Source organism: Triticum aestivum, chromosome 2A (genome assembly GCF_018294505.1).
Source record: "Triticum aestivum cultivar Chinese Spring chromosome 2A, IWGSC CS RefSeq v2.1, whole genome shotgun sequence".
Taxonomy (NCBI): Eukaryota; Viridiplantae; Streptophyta; class Magnoliopsida; order Poales; family Poaceae; genus Triticum; species Triticum aestivum.
In genome coordinates this window covers 657114519-657126312 of record NC_057797.1, presented here as the reverse complement: position 1 = coordinate 657126312, position 11794 = coordinate 657114519, and the positions used below count along the sequence as shown (strand labels likewise).

The following is an 11794-nucleotide window of genomic DNA, read 5'->3' as shown; positions in this document are numbered from 1 at the left end:
TTAGGGATTATTTGCAAAATTATGAACTATTTTGTTTGCACATTTGAAAATGTAAAATTTGACTTGCATTTCAAAGTGAATCATGGATGTGATCTTTGACAAGTGGCAATTTGCAAAGTAATTATGATGACACAACCACCATTAGGGGGAGATCACTGTAGCTTGACACTGGGGCTGTTACAAATCTCCTCCACTATAAGAAATCTCATCCCGAGATTTAAGAGGTGGAGTAAGGGGAAGATTTCTGGTTATGAAATTCTAATGAGTCTTCTCGGTCTTGGTTGCTCTTCTCAAAGAGGTCGATCCATTACGCTGATGTCTTCATACTTCAGATTGAGGTCATCATGATGAAGTCGGTATCCTTTTTTCGGGAACTCCATCGTACTTACGAAAAGGATAAGGGGTAGCTTCGGAAGAACGGAACTCTACATGGTTGCTATCCAGTTTATAACTCGGGGAATGTGGTAGAAAGTAACTCTCGAGTTGAAACTTAAGAAAATATCGAGAACAAAGTAAGAAGGTACAATACGAAGTTTCAAGTAGGTAGGCAGTCGTTCGATGCCTAATCAGAAGGTGAAGGGGTTCAAAGCAATGGGAATAAGTATTACATCTGATACCAGAATAGATCAATGGGAAGGTGGCTCAGGAAATACATACGAAACCAAAGGCAAGGGATAACTTTGAAAGAGGGTGGTACAGGAGAGTCATGTTTCGTTCCCGTGGAACTATGGGTTATGGGCCCACCATGTGGGTTAAAAGTAGGAAGGGCGGAGACGTCTTGCGTGATCATGTAAGCAAGGAATGTTAGAGGATAGCCTGTCATTTATGTCGGCAACAACATCGGTACCAAGGGCGAGGGACGAAGAGAACCATTTTCCTGCTCGTTGAACAAGGCGGACCAGTAGGCAAAGTTCTCGTCCATCGGTGGTTACCGGAATGTCATCAACAAAAGTAACAGGGTCTTTCTGACAGAATTGTACACTGAGGTGTTTAAAAAAGCAGGTGAATATTACTGCTTAGATCATACAGATCACAAGAAAGGTTAAACCAAACAATGGAAAGGAAGATATGATTATCAGATTTAAACATAACAGTGGAAAGGAAATGTGTTTAAACACATATTCAAGGGTATATTCTTCCCAAGGACAAGCAGAGCATGATATCCAGGATAGGATATAATGTAGAAAACTCTTTAGGTAAGGTGAGAGAAATTTCATGACATTACCCATACAACGGTGTTTGGATAATTGAGCGAGAAACATTTAGCATTGGGCTTCAAATGTTCTTGTTGAAAATCGGATTACCACAGACATGCTTCGGGATAGCATTGACATGTTCTTCAAGCAAAGGTCAGACTTTGGATACACAAAGGATCAATCAGGAACAACCTCATAGAATAAGTCTTGCAATAGGTCCTCCAACCAGGTGTGCTAGGAATGACATCACCTTATTGGCTTATAGAAAGACCAATGTTATGACTCTTGGAAAATGTTCCAACCATCATATCTGACCGACTTTTAGTTCTGGTTGGTGTCAGTATACCGCAGACTCAGGATGGCTGAGAAGAAAAGGTGTGACACAAATTAACGAGATGACATTGTAAGATTCTCGGGAATTAGAACTATGGAAGCAAGTTCCGAAATAAGAGTTCATCATTAAATCAAGGAAGTGAGGAGGTGGTTGATTGACTCGGCGGCAATTCATTGAGAATCCCAAAAAATTGATTTCCACAATTATGTGAACAAGGAAAATAACATTGTCAAATCAAATGATATAATGAGGTATGCTCGAGGAAAACATACACAATTTAACAATGATAGAAGGGTGCACCCAGAAATCTGGACTAGGTAGCACGATCAATGTTAGAATGATAATTCACTAAGAAATGGTCTAAGATTGAAATATCAACCATTAACTTCAAAGCAATAGGGTTGCTATAAGTTTTGAAGTCGCACATCATAGTTCAATTGTCGGTTTTCCGGTTAGAAATAACACGGGGACCAAGGAATGAACGGATATGGCAAGAAGTATCACCTGTATCAAGATCTCTTAAGAGGTGGTGAAACAACATTCTTGATATATAAGATGGTAAAACTCCAAGGTAGGACATAAGATAAGCTAGATAGCCAGGAACTCAAGGTACAACCACAACACGAACAAGTTTGTGTTGGAAAGAAGGCAAGGAAGTAGTCGAAGACAACACAAATTACCGAGGGGCAAGGATGGTAATCCCCATCGGGAATTTGATTGATATCCTAGAAGAGCTCAAAATGTTGGTGATGATCACGACACATTTGTCGAGATATCTCATGAAGATGTAATCGATAGGCGATGACATCAAGTCAAAGGAATGATGAAGTGAAAAGTTATTGGAACCATGGGTGAGGCACAAACTCGAAATCAAGCTTGCTATTCAAGGCTAAACGATATGACGAGGTAGATCGACATAAGCATAGCTCATTATCGAAACTTGTGCTCCGGAAAGAAGGACCAGGTAGCATAGTTAAAATTTAGCACAATAATGATATAGCCGATCAGGCTAGGAATGACTTGAAGGATTATTAAACTCGTAAGCAATGAAAATTACTTAGGGTTATTGAATCGGAGTGTGGAATCGACTCACTTAATGGTGTTCTCGAGTGAAATAACTCAGAACCCAGGGAAATTTGAAATCAGTGAGAAGCAGTAATAGATGAAGACTCATAGGAAGCAACACAGTTCTTTGCTATTCTTGAGATACTGGAGGGTATCACTCGAAGGAGGATCGACATAGGGGTTGCGGAGATATATTGATCTGCAGAAGACAAGTGTTTTCACTTGCCTGAGAAATGGAACAAGGAGAAAATACGGTCGGAACCACGATTGCAAAGGATCAATTCACAGATACCAGATTATAATATATCAAGGGAACTAGCGGGGTGACCCGCGCATTTGCGCGGCTAGATTTCTTATATATATTATTTACTATTCCTTTTTAATTCAGCCTGGTCTTCCATAAATAACTTTAATCATTGTTGTTCATAAGAAAACATGTGTAAACGATTATAAATGATTGTACTATAGATTGGAAGGGGATGAATAAAATGTGGTGCATTCTCTATTTGCAAATAGGTAAACATGTCATTGACTTGTATGGTCTCCAATATGCATATTTGACCATTACTTTTCTATCAACATGTGTTAGTACAAAATTATAAATTTTTTGTTAGGGAAATAGTTTTCATGATGCCAGTATCACCAAATTTGTTTGTTTGTATTACAATTCACATTTGGGAAGTTTAACAACACGATCTCCATAAACTCGGGTATTTACGAACTGATGTATTAGTTTTTTGATTGAATACAAATTGAGAAAGATATACTTATATTTGACAAATCCATACATTAATAGCCAGTATAAATTCAGTGAATATAATCAATCTATTTTTCTGATATACTTTCATATGTAATTTGACCTAGATGAAACAAAATCTCATTTCATTTTTTAAGAATGTTTTACATAATATGAGCCAAGTTTGTTTAATTTAGCGGATATGATAAGCAATAGTGTGTTCTTCTCCTCCTGATACTAAGTATTCAAATATTTCGAAACATCGTTAGCTCACTCTAATTTTTTCGGTCGCGTGCCAATCTAATGTACATTCTCCATGTGTTACAAAACTTAAAACTTAAGATGTTATTACATCCAATATAACTTATATTATGGGACGGAGGGAGTATCTGCATACGAACTAAGTAATGAATAAGAATTCTCTCTATATGGTTCTTGCCATAGATTATTTTTTTTATATTTTTCTGGCCGTACCTGACTTGTTCACACACTAAGCATATCAACACTGATTCACTCACTCCTTATACGTGATCACCATGCATGCACATATTGTTTGAATTTTTTCTTGCCAACCTTCACTTCTTAGCACTTCGGCGTCTACCATAATTCATCAGCTATAATTACTTCCTCTGCAACTTAATATAAGACATTTTTTGACACTACGACGGAGGAAGTACACTATATAAAAACTTTGCGAGTCTCATACTATTGTAAACGAATTATTTCATATAATATTTGCATGTACAAAAACAAAAAATTGTAATTTCCTTTTGATTTATTACAGCCTAAGTATTAAAATCTTGTGAGAAACCAATTCGGCTGATATGATCTGATATGATTAGCATATGGTGTTTTTAACAAAAATCTAAATTGCTATATTTTCTGTTCAAAATTTCATATAGATAATAGATTTTTAGTCTTTATATCCAATTTAAAATATTAAAAAAATATTCTAAATTTATCTATTTGTGGACTCTATATAGATTTCACATACAAACCAATGTACATCTTTCCTTTTTCCATTCACATAATTCATGTGCACTGTTCAAAGTCATGTCTTACGAAAACTAGTAGAGTGCCCGTGCGTTGCCACGGGCCTTTTAATCTTTTATTCTGGTTGCACATATATACGTGTATTATTGTATATAATTCGGTGAATTTTAGGCCACTTCCAACAACACTATGCTGGAAACCTTGTCAAAGGATTCCTTTTGAATGTCGACATCATACATCTTCATCTCTCTCATACTCTGCAAAAATAAGCATATATGAAAATACATCTTCTATATTGTCATGTGCAACAAATATATAAAAAAGAACCACTATTTATATATGTCTCTTTTAATTGTGGTGTTTTCAGTCCGCCAATCATAAAGCTTTGTCAATTGACATTTTCAAAGCATCATCCGAAGCCATAGTTCTTATCTCTAATCAACAAAAGCGATATATAAACACATATTAAAATAAAAAAATAAGATAAGCCCATATACAATATATGTAGTCCGAGTGAGTGGCATCTGCTTTTTAGTAGAGTAAGTCGCATCCGAATTTTAGTAAGGAACTCACTTGGTAATTATTCTCCAAAAATGACTGGCTAGGGTATGTGTTATTTTTCACTGTATAAAAAGGTATGTGATATTTTTCTCACAACAAACAGTCGCTTTTCCCACAAAAAAAGCAAACGGCAGCTCCTTTTCTTCTCACCTTACAATAAACAAAATAGTTCAATCTCTGACTCTCATTGCATGGCAGAACGTTCACACTCACATCTCATTCTCCCGGCCTGCTCTCCTTGTCACGGCTTCGTCGCCACAATCTCTCTTTGCCATGGCCTCTTGCTGCTGCCTCCCCTCAATGCCACGTCATTCAACCCGCACCTTCCTCTCACCGCCATCTCTCCTTCCCTCCACGGTGTCACCCGCCCCCTCCTCTCCCCTCCACGACATCCTAGGCCAATTCCCGGTGCTAAGGAATGCACATCGTCGTAGCTCAGAGCGACCACCACAATGTGTTTTTGCTGCCATGATATATGAAATGGTATATATCATGCGCTCCTTTTGCTTCTTTTTTTGAAATAGCTATTGTCGAGGTATGTCCCCGTGCGTTGCTACAAGGCCAAACTTTATTGAGGGAATAAGAGGAGCATAAGGGGACAAACGTAAAGAAAATCAAATAACCGAAAGAAGATTATGTGGAAATAATCAGAGATAAAACATGTTTTTCTTACTCAACAAAGGCGATGCATGTGGAGTGCACACAATCACTGAACAACCTTGGTCGAGCAACCTTAATGAAAAGTAAAAGCACCACAGTTCATTCATATGAAAACATGTTCAAAAGATAAATGCATTTGAACACATCTGGCCATAAATTCCTTGGAAGAGTAAGTAAATATGATTGAAACATGAAGGTAGCATATGTGCATCGGTGATTAAATAATGAGGCATGCAATCAAGGGAAAATAATAAAATGTTGGGTTTTTGCTCGAAAATAACACCTTGATTAAAACTTTCTTCCATCATCATCATGCTAAATTTTGCAGTTAATGGGGTATATGATAGATCAACATCATATCTGTTTTTACGTGTTTCAAGGTGGGGTTCCATTTCATGTTTCTTTGTGCTTCTAGTGTAGAGGAGTTTATGGCTTCGTTTGGAACTCCTCCGCTCCGTAACTCCGCCGAGGAGTGGAGCGGCATGCAGTAGATATACGGAGAGCGGCAAACAGGCTACTCCGCGCGCTCCGCTCCCTGGTGACGGAGTGGTGGATTGCCGAACACAGCCTATATTTCACATATATCAAAAAGTAATCTTTGTATTCCATAAAATAAGTTTCAAATAGATTTTAGTGTATTAGCAGTGTTCTACCAAGAGTGCGTTAATAGTGCTAACTTTTCAATGTCAATTGATCAAGAAATGGAAGTTAAAAAATTAGTTTGTACTTGTAGTTGCATGCAACTGTGCGGATGGATAACCATTGGGAGATAAATATCAGGAATCATTAACTAAAACTGGTGATAGTTAATCCGCATCGTGTGAAATATCTTGACAAGATCATAAAACAACCAAATTGGACCGTTACCAGGTAGCCACGACCCACCCCTGAGAACAAACTCAGAAAAATATGTAAAATATATATCCACGTCCATAATACAACCATAATGCATATCCACGTCCATGTCTTCCTGATATGCTTCTACGACACACTTCTCTAGGACTGGACTTAAGAGGGCTACTACACCAACAAACATAAGCATCTGATAATTGCCTATTCTTCTGATTTATTTATAGGTTTTTATACTATACCAAGGTTGGGGGCTACGAAGAAGTGAATCTTGAGGAGGCGTCATCGATCTGTATTGAGGACTCTAGATCTCTGATCGATCATCTTAGTGCAAGGAGCCACACCATCTGTAAACCATTGTAGGATACTACAAAATGGATAAAATTTCATTCAACATAAGTGCATAACAATAGTAAGTCATTCAAGGGAAATCTTAACAAGTAAACAAATTAATGTTACCATTATTCAAAAAGGAAAGATGCCTACTCATTTTGAAAAGAGTATGCCTACCCATTTTTAAAAGAGCATGCCTACTCATTGTCGTAGCCTTGGTGTCATCAGAAAGTGCCTATCTATGTAATAAAACGCTCACTGGAAAACCTCAATTGCAAGAGCAATCAGGTAGCAAGGCTCAAACAAAAGATGTAAAGCAACAAGTGATATATCTGATTGTCTTCCTCTCCATGTTGTGTCTTCTCTTCTTCTCACTTCCCTCTAGGCAGCAACCATCGTGATACCTATTTGCAGTGGCGGAGTTACCTAAAAAATGTTGGCGGGCTGGATAGTGCAAATAGCACCACCAAACTAAAAATCAATGCAATATTGTGGGATAAACTTCATGTAAAACTCCTTTTCGCTCTAGCCCAGGGCGGGCCATGGCCCTTTGAGCCTTGCCATAGCTCCACTGGTGCCTATTTGCTTGTCTTCCCTACCATGTTTTAGGAGTGTATGAAGGCTGGTGCAAATAATCCCAATTTACACAATGGGGAATGCCGGTAAAAGATAGATCGATTGGACTCACATAAGTTGGCACATAGTTTACTATGACTAATCACTCTGTTAACTGATGAGAGTGTAAACACATGCTGTTGGCTAGTAGCTAATACTGTAGAAATAGAAATATAATTTGGCATTGTAAAGGTGATCCCGCCACTACCTCATGTAGCAAATAAATCATAGGTATATAACGGATTGGAAAATAGAAATCTCACTGAGCAAGACCGGATATGTAGGACCCAGATCTGGTTTTGATGTCAATTATGTTGTGGCCGCTCCCAACCTTGAAGCAATGGTCTATCGTGGAATTCTTCCAGCTGCATATGAACTAAGATTTAGAAATTTGGCATGTAATTACTTCTGCAAGTTGTTGAACACTCAAATTTGATAACATAGTAATTCCGCCAAAACAGAATAACTAATGACAAATAGGCAAGAATCGACAACAGCCCCGCAACATACCTCATCTTCTTTCAAGTGACCCTAGTTGTTCTTTAATTAGTAGAAACACGTAACGGCGGCTCAGATCATATTCCCTCTGTCCAAACATATGAACATAATTACAGGGTAAGCAAGACTTATACGATCATGGCATAATCTTTTACCACCATTTTATATGGGTTGTGATAGTTCAAACGGCATGCCCCGATAATTTTCAAGTGTCAGATTTTATTTAGGGCCTGAAACAACCAGTGTTACGGCTCTAGGGTGCACATGATACAAGCATTAAAAACATGGCATTGCACCCTCTAGCATATAATGCAATCGACCTATCAAGCAAATATATCTGGCAAAGGTCAGTGTAATCCAAACCTAGCTTATGCAAACTGCAACCAAGATAAACCTTGATGAGCTTACCCAATGGTGGTCGATACATGACTGTAAAATCAAGAACCACTGAATCTGATTCAAACACAAAAGAACAAAGGAGAGCTTATGATATCTTGCTAGCCACTGCAGCACCACCCCTCCACTGCGACCTCCTCGTCGATTCTGCAGCCGGCAGCCATACTAATGTGAGGAGATGTGGAGGCGCGGGCCGGCGAACAGAGGATGGGAACCCATGCGGGGAGGCCGCGACGGCGTCAGCAACACAAAAGTGTTGTAGATGTATGCGGCTCGGTTTAGTCGCACGGTCGTATGTGGAGGAACTAAGGATGTTGCAGCCTGACATACAATTAGTGAGGAAAACCATTTTAAATGAAACAAACTTAGGGAGGCTGTCATTCTAAAAGAATAGTACAATTAGTTAGTGCAGCTATGAGATTCTCACACTGGATCCACAATGTCCGTTCCATGCCAACAAGCATCTGCCAACGTTACATATAAGTTTCTCTTATTTATTTTGTGTGTGGAATTTACTTGATAGTATAACTTTGCAGTCGGTATTTTCTATATAAAATATACTCTGGCATTTGAAAAGGTAGTCAAAAGATTAAGATTGTGAAATGAGCCTTCCAAGGCTCAAAACGGAACCGGTAAAATCTGGCATAAGCTAGTGTTCAAATCACTGACTATCAGTGTGCACCGTTCATTGGTACCAGACTATTAGCTATATCAGGCAGTAAAGAAACACCAAACTCATATTCTTCCTGTAAGAGAACTCACAGGGATATGTAAACAAGATGCAAACATAGCAAACATGTATGTCCAGATAATCAATTTCTGCAAATTAATCATTGGAAAACAACACTGGAGCAACACCATTCAAAGACAGTCAGACACCAACCTGCGAGTACGGATGTACTATGCTAGCTCCAGATTGTTGGAAGGGATAGACTCCCAGGATCTGGAAAACCTTGCCGCTCCAACCAATCAAAGCATACAATGGTTAGCTTTAGAGCATAAATGATGTATGTAATAGTTGAGATATAGCAAAATAAAGAGAATCAAACTGGGAGGGCCCTAGGATGTTGTTCTGTAGGCAATAATGGATTCGTGAAATCTCTGGACAAGAAAAGAGATTCACCACGCGTGACTATCATGTTAACTGAAACTACACAGTAACTGGCAAGCTTTATAAAAGATGCAAACCTTAGTATTCGTTCAAGTCTTGGCCTCGCCTCCATTTAGATTCAAGCCTTAGAATTCAAGGCAAAGACGTCTCAGCAAGTTCACGACTTGGCCTCACCTCAATTTGTAATGGATTTCGTAAGCTCTGACAGTAAAAGACCAACAAATGCAAGAATTGGAACATGGAAGAAGCTTAAGTGGGCATGATGCCATCGGGTTGTATGCCAAGATCGTGGTTGTAGAGCTCCCTCTATCTCCCTTGCCAAGCTCTCCCTCCGACCAGCAGTGGAACAACTGTTCCTGCTACTTTTGAACACTCCTTTCACGCTGCCGCAGATCAGTTGGTGGCGTAGGCCAGCTTTTGCTTGTATCATCACATTGAACACAATATGCATATATGTTTACTTTCCTTGTATCATCACAACGGATGGTATAAATCTGATTGTGTCCCTGACTCCTTGTCATAATTCTAAATCCTACACAAAGTGAAAAAAGAAAAGACAGATTTGTTAATACAACATTAGGCAAATTTGTTAATACAACATAGTGATATTACATGCACTAACAGGATCGGTACGTGGTATCTTGTTTGCTATCGGACAGTGTGATGCCCTTCCTCCTAATCTTATTTGAGCGCTATATCAAAAGAGGCATCAACATTATGATATGAACTATGATAGTCCGACGCAACAGCTCTTCCAACACAAAGGATCCAGATCTATCGATACGTGACGCTTCTTCAATAATTTCTAGAAGACCCAGGGCAGCTCAGACTTGCTTCGCTCGTGCACAAGTAAACATCAAGTGTAAAATGTCCTCCGGACCCATATGAACATTACACAGAAGTAATTTTACAGTCCTAAGCATGGAATTTTTTTGTTGGAACCAAAAGAGGCGTGTTGATTCAGTTCAGCAGCTTATGAGCAAGTATGAGATTATTGGTCAACTCCACTTGCAGCTCACAGAAATTAAAGGGGCTCCTAATTTGAATTACTAATGGTTAGTCAACTACAAAACCTGAGCGCATGTACCCCTGTCTTTCAGTTCAGATTATAGATTGCAAAATAAAATCAGACAAGAAAGTTGAAGCTGCCCCAAATTTGCATTGCTGATTAAGGAAACAATATATCTGGACTGCAAATTGGATAGCTGGTCATAGTCTTAATGCTTTGAACTGAACAAATTTGACAGAGGACATGGGTGCAAAGTAATACATATGTTGTGATAGTCCTAAAACTATGACTTGGCAAAATGTCAAGTAAATTAAACTACAATAGAAATCTATGAACAAAAAACGGATTGGGCACCCACCTTATGTTGGGCTGCTGCTGCTCCGCCGACATGGAGGCTCTGCAGCGAGTCCCCCGGCTGGATCTGGCCACATCGAACACCGGAGTGGCAAGGCCTGGCCCTCTCTTCGTCAGATCGGGTAGGGGAGGGGAGCTCGTGGCCTTGGACGAAGGGAGGAGATCGGGAGGGGAGGGGAGTTCCTAGCCTTGGACGGAGGTAGGAGGGAGGCTGAGACCCACCTATGCCAGGCACGTGGAGGAGGGGGTGGGGGAGGAGGTGGTGGCGGCCGGCTGGGGAGGGAGGTCGTGGTGGCCAGCTCCTCTCGAACCTCGGCGGCGGCTGCTCCTCTCGGATCTCGGCGGCGGCTGCTCCTCTTGGATCTTGGCTGCGGCGTAGGGCTCCTCGGCGGCGGCTGGTGAAAGGTGTGGCCGGATCCTGGATTTCCTGGATGTCTCCGGCGACGGGTCCTGACCAGGATCGGCGCCGGATCCTGGACCGGCGCCGGATCAATGGAGGCCGGCGCTTGTGATGTGCGATTTACGCGCCGGATCAGTGCCAGGGCGACGGTGAATGGATGGAGCAGGGGCGGCGAAGGGACGAAGGGCGGCGGCGGTGAAGGGACGAAGGCCTGGAGGCGGCGGGCGAAGGAGGGAACAGAGTCGGGCGACTGTTTCTCGCTCGAGGGCACGAAACCTCGCTCGAGGGCGCAGAGTGGGGCGATTTTTCTTCGCTGGTTAATTTTCGCCGGCTTGGTTTAGCTAGTTTTTTTTCGTTCGGGTTAGTTGGATGCGACGGAAGATTGGGCGCGTGGGGCGCGTGGGGTACTCGGCTGGACGGTTTTTTTTGGTTCATTGCGGCTGAGCGGGAGATGGGAGGAAGTACCAAAGAAGTACCAAAAAAGACCGGGTGAGGTGGGACGAAAATAAAACCCGGAACGCGACCTACCAACTGAGACATTAGGAGTAGAGATTGTACGTAATACAATCCTTTTGGAATCAACAGTGTGTGGCATCTTTTAGAAGTGTAGCCGTGTATGTATCTTTTTTTTCCATACAGAGTATACGTTTTTTTTGCAAGTTTTTACCTGCTCTGTAAGTCTCA

At 40.6% G+C, this 11794-nt stretch overlaps 1 long non-coding RNA gene across 2 annotated transcripts; it reads right to left on the bottom strand.

Annotated features, from left to right (window-relative positions):
• Positions 1–6321: 6321 nt before the first annotated feature.
• On the bottom strand, positions 6322–11395 carry LOC123185818 (uncharacterized). 2 transcript variants are annotated; one of them, XR_006493502.1, is made up of 6 exons: positions 10715–11395; positions 9425–9879; positions 9120–9337; positions 7853–7928; positions 7606–7707; positions 6322–6761 (listed from the first exon to the last, which is right to left on the bottom strand). It is a non-coding gene; the product is annotated as an uncharacterized lncRNA (long non-coding RNA). The 2 variants fall into 2 exon arrangements; XR_006493501.1 differs by having other exon boundaries at positions 9120–9879.
• Between the last annotated feature and the right edge of the window lie 399 nt (positions 11396–11794).